We start from the raw sequence: 6,000 nt of genomic DNA on the forward strand, positions 1-6,000 counted from the left end.
TAGTATGGGTACTCAACGATTAAGGCAATACATGTTGTATTATATCACATGGTTGATTTCACGGATGGATCCAATGAAATATATTTTTAAGAGTCCTCATGTGTCAAGTCGAGTTTCTAAGTAGCAAGTAATACTCTCAAAATATGATGTGAAATACATGAATCGTAAGGAAGTATTATTGCAAATTATTTGGCAGCAAATCCTATGGAGGAGTATCAACCTATAAATTTTCTATTTCTAAACGAGGACATTTTTGTTGCAGAGGAAAAAGAACAAGAGGAAGAGAAATAAAAGATGTATTTTGATGGGGCAACAATATCTATAGAAATAGGTTAGGAGCAATGCTAATATCCCCAAAAGGCAAACAATTGCCATTAGCTATCAAATTAGGCTTTGACTGTACCAACAATATGGCTGAGCATGAAGTATGTTTAAATAGTTTACAAGCTGCTATGACACTAGGCATTAAGAAACTTAATGTTTTTAGAGATTCTACTCTTATTATTTATCAAGCAACTGGCAAATGGCAAACTAAAGATTCCAAATTAATCCCATATCAAAAAAAATCTCACTCAATTGATTAATAAATTCGACAAGGTGAGATTCCATCACTTAACTCGTGATAAGAATCAATTCGCAGATGCCTTAGCGACATTAGCTGTCATGGTTAAGTTGGATTGTGGAATTCATGTTCAACCAATTAAAATTGAGGCCGAAGTTACCTCCGTATATTACTTGAATGTTGAAAGTGAAATGAAAACATCATCATGGTTCCATGATATAAAGAGTTACATAAAAAGCGAAGAATACCCTTTGAAAACAATGAAAAATGACAAGAAGGCCATTCGATATATGGCAATGAATTTCTTCCTTAGTGGGGAAGTATTGTACAAAAGAACTTTTAATGGTATACTACTTTGATGTGTTGATTCTAGGGATACACAGAAAATTTTAGAAGAGGTTCATGAGGGAATATGTGAAATTCATGCTAATGGCCATACTATGGCCAGACAAATTCAAAAACATGGTTATTTTTGGCTAACCATAGAAAGAGATTGCATTGAATATGTTAAAAAAATGTCATAAATGCCAAATTTATATTAACCAAATACATGCCTTACCTCAACCGCTTCATAACCTCATAGCCCCTTAGCCTTTATCTTTATAAGGACTTGATGTTATTGGTCCAATCAATCCTAAGGCCTCAAATAGGCACCATTTCATCCTTGTAGCTATTGATTATTTCACAAAGTGGATAGAGGCTGCTTCTTTTGCTAGCATCACCCAAAAAGCCTTTCTTAAATTTTTAAGAATAAATATTATTTATAGATATGGTCTACCAAAATGGATTATCATAGACAATACCCCTAATTTGAATGGGATTAAAGTTCAAAAGTTGTGTGAACAATTTAAAATTAAACATCATAACTCGACACCTTATCGACCTCAAATGAATAGGGTAGTTGAAGCAACTAATAAAAATATTAAGAAGATCAGTGGAAAGATGACAATCACATACAAGGATTGGCATGAGATGCTTTCATATGCTCTTTGTAAGTACCGTACGAATTTACGTATGTGAATTAGGGCAACACCTTACTCATTAGTATATGGCATGGAGGTTGTGACTCTAATTAAATAGAGATACCCTCATTAAGGGTGGTCATATAATCTATTTTGGAAGAAGATGAATGGATTAAAACTCAATTTGAACAATTAAATATGATAGAAGAAAAACAATTAGTAGCCATATGTCACGAGTAATTATACCAAAAGAGGATGAAAAAGGCTTTTAATAATAAGTTGCATCCAAGAGAATTTAAGCCATGAGACCTAGTCTTGAAAAAGATCCTCCCAAATCAAGAGGATTATCGAGGTAAATGGGCTCTTTCATACGAAGGCGCTTATGTTGTGAAACAAGCCTTTTCAGGAGGCGCCCTTATTTTGGTAGATGTAGAGGGCCAAGAATTGTCAAAACCCATAAACTCATATGCTATGAAGAGATATTTTGCATAAAGCTAAAATGCTTGCTAGGTTGAAAACCTGAAAAGGCAACCTAGGCAAAAGTTAAGGCAAAATATGAAAAAAATTGAAAAAAAAATAGAAGATCAAGCAAAAATGCTTACTAGGTTGAAAACCTGAAAAGGCAACTTAGGCAAAAGTTAAGGTAAAGGAGGGGAAGATTTGGGCAAAAGTTATGGCAAATTGAAATATTATATCAAGGGGTTAGGAAAATTTTTGTCTTACTAGAATGAGGTGAACAAATGCTTCATGTAATCAGTGCCTAAACCATATGTATCCATAGTGACATATAAATCTATTGCAAATGTTATAAAGGATCCAATAAGGAGGTTCCTTTTATCCTAACATTTTATTTTGTTGAGATTCCTCCTGTTAAATTTCTCCCTTTCTTGTTACTCCAAGTGGTTTATTCAGTTAATAAACTAGCTTTTCATGAAACGCAATCTCTGGTCCTTTATTCACATAATCCTTATTGCATTCTTTCTTGTTCATAAAATCAGCCTTATTAGAGACATAATACTTTGTATTATTCTTTTTACATGTGATACAACACTTTCTCCTTTATTCCCACAAGTTTCAACAATAAAAGGTTCACTCTTAGGGTGTTGGATGAAATTAAAAGCATGCACTTCATCCAAATTACACTAGATTCCTTTATTCACCTATCCTATATGTTACCGCTAAATCTTAAGAATGAGTTAGTTAAACGAAACAATTGCATGAAGTAATGATATCTTTTACCTAGCATGAGGGCATATGTTAGTGCCTTTTTATTTTCTATTTACAAGACATTAAAAAAAACGAACAAAAAAAGGAAGCAAGAGAAAGACAAAATATAATAAAATGGAAATTATTGTTAGAAATAATATATCACACTTATAAGTTGAAGCCTTATAAAGACAGGCACCCACCAAAAGTCCTACTCGAGTAGGCACTTCCTTACCATTTAAAGCCCTGTAAAGACAAGCACCCACTAAAAACCTTACTTGGGTAGGAACTTCCTTTTCGTTCGAAGCCTTGTAAAGATAGGAACCCTTTAAAAGCCCTACTTAGATAGGCATTTTCTTACCACTCGAAGCCTTGTAAAGACAGGCACCCACCAAAAGCCCTACTTGGGTAGGCACTTTCTTACCACTTGAAGCCCCGTAAAGACAATCACTCATTAAAAGCTCTATTTGGATAAGCACTTCATTATCGCTCGAAGCCCTATAAAGACAGGCACCTATTAAAAGCCCTACTTGGGTAGGCACTTCCTTATTGTTTGAAGCCCTATAAAGACAGGCACTCATCAAAAGCCTTACTTAGGTAGGCATTTTCTTATCCTTTGAAGTCCTGTAAAAACAGGCACCCATTAAAAGCCCTACTTGGGAAGGCACTTCCTAGCCGCTTGTAGCCTTGTCAAGACAGGTGCTTGTCAATTAAAGGATCTAGGTTTTTGTTTTATTATATAGTTGCTTAAGAGTCTTGCTCCTCCAAACGAAATACATGTTTCCTTCTTCATTCTTTTTTAAGAAGAGAATATCATCTCATGAAATCCTCACTTAGAAAGCAAATGGAGAGGGGCATCTAGTCAACACGCATTTTGTTTGGATCTTTGTCAATTATTTGCAACATCCTTCTATGTTATTTGGTCATTTTCATTTGTGTCATATTGCTAAAAAAATTATTTCATTTTATTTGTTATCCAATAGTCTCGCGTTCAATCATAGTTAGCTGTGTCAGGGATAATTAGGTTTTTTTATAGGTATTGCATGGCTGACAAAAATGCATGTTTTATCTTTACTTGTCGCTTATGTAAGAATTCAAAAACACCTTTTTTTCCTATACTTACATAAGAAACAAGTAAAGAAGGGCAACTGTGAGCATTATATTTTGTCCAGACATTTTTTAATAAAAATAATAATAAAATAAAAAATGAAATTTTAATAATATAGATAAAATAAAAAAGAACTTTAATTAATAGGGTTTAATCTTATAATCTTCTAATTAGGATTTTATTTTTTAAGTTCATTAAAATAATCAAAAAATATATAAAAATACAAAAATAAAATTTAATCCTTTTTAGGATTATAATAATAATAATAATAATAATAATAATCTAGCAAAATAAAAAAATATCTTGCTTAAAGTTTGAAAAATCTCTTCCAAATTATCCCAACTAATCAAAATATTAGGAATGAACTTTTGAGAGTTGACTCCTTTAAATTAATTTTCAAAATTAAATTAAAAAATTGTTATGATTTAAAAAAAGTTAAAACCCAATGGTTAAACGCTAGAAACCAGATCCAGCATTTAACCATCGATTCAGCCCCTTTACCAGTCAAAACACATGATCTAGCCCCTTTACTAGTTAGACTCAATCACAAAACGCATAAAGGAAAAGAAAAGAGAGAGAGATGCAGAGCATTCAACAGACGTGAACGATTGAAGTAGAGACTAAAGGAGAGCAGACAGAAATAGAGTCTTTTCGGTGAGGAGAGTTAGTCACACACATAGAGAGCAAAAGCTTCAACCACACAGCAGAGCATGCACATAAAAGACATAGAAGGAGAGCAGAGAAGAGCAATCACAAAAATGTAGAGCCAAAAGCGAGAAAGAGAACAGATGCACACACACGGTAGAACAAAAGAGCAATCACAAAAATGAAGAAAGCAAGCAAAGCACACATGCATACACATGTAGAAAATGCAGTGGAAGAAAGGGAAAAAAGCAAAAGAGAGAGATGTACATGATTAGGAAGAGCAGAACAGAAACGACGACCTGAGCTAGAAGCGTATAATAGTAAGTAATCATCTACTCCTTATATAAAGTTGAGGATCTAAGGATTTTGAACAAGAAGATGTGGAAAATTTTTGGAAGAGAGAACCAAAAGAGAGGAGACTGAGAAATTTTTGAAAAAAAGGGAGAAAGGACTAAGAACTTAGACCGAAGGGGGGGATATCTAGAGGGAGACTGAAGTATCTGTGGGTTTTCTAGAGAAGAGAACCAAGAGAATTGGTGGGATTCAAAGTTGATTTTAGAAGTAGTCTGAGGCTTTAAAGGTGAGAGAGATTCAAAAATTCCCAACTGCTACAATAGGTTTGAAATTTATGAATCTAAATTCCTCTGATTCTAATCATCTGCCTTCAATCAGTAGATAATAGATTTTTTCTTCTTCCGTCTTATGTTATATGGTTGAATATTTTACTTATGTTTTTTGATTGTGACTCGGTGGTGGTATAGCAAATCTGGAGTTGATATTAGTTGAAATTTTACCTTGTGTTTTCGTGACCAATTTGTAGAGAAATCTGGTTTAGTTTTATATATACACGTATTGAATGAGTACTTGTTCTAGCTAAATAATTTGTGCATGTTTGAAGCCATTTAAAGGCCTGCAGATCGATTAGTAATCTATGATGCCTTTTTGTTAAAATCTGATTTCATGATCTTAGGTCTTGCATTACGAGAGCTATCCAAATTTAAGTGTTTGATGATATATTAGTAATATGAGAGTATGCTCTCAAGTTTTAAAGCATCAGTTAAAAGTTATAGGTTTGAATCATATTTTTTATCCAAGTTTTCATGGATCACTGTCCAACTACCTATGAGATTAGATATGATCTTATACCCTTTAGTGATTAGGGAATATAGTTCAATTGAATTCTTAGCTTCATAGTATTTGAAAATTTATCATTGTGCTTGCTTATTAATCATGAAAAATTGTTAATTTCATGCTGATTGTTTTAGGTATGGTTTATCATAATATTAACTTTTGTGGCCTTTGATTTATTTATCGTATGAGGTAATAAGACTCTATTGGTATAATGATTAGAATTTTTATCATACTTTTTGTCATGAGTCATAAAAGTCTCTATTGGCGCATTGAATAAATTTTGAATGTATAAAAAATATTAAAATAAAATATTTTGTAAATAATCTAAGATTTCATATTATAAGAAAAATATATAATTTTAAAAGGCATTAAGATCATTTGAATAT

The sequence above is a fragment of the Prosopis cineraria genome, unplaced genomic scaffold (assembly GCF_029017545.1).
Source record: "Prosopis cineraria cultivar Desert tree isolate PC_DT_omini unplaced genomic scaffold, ASM2901754v1 PC3, whole genome shotgun sequence".
NCBI classification, from domain to species: domain Eukaryota; kingdom Viridiplantae; phylum Streptophyta; class Magnoliopsida; order Fabales; family Fabaceae; genus Prosopis; species Prosopis cineraria.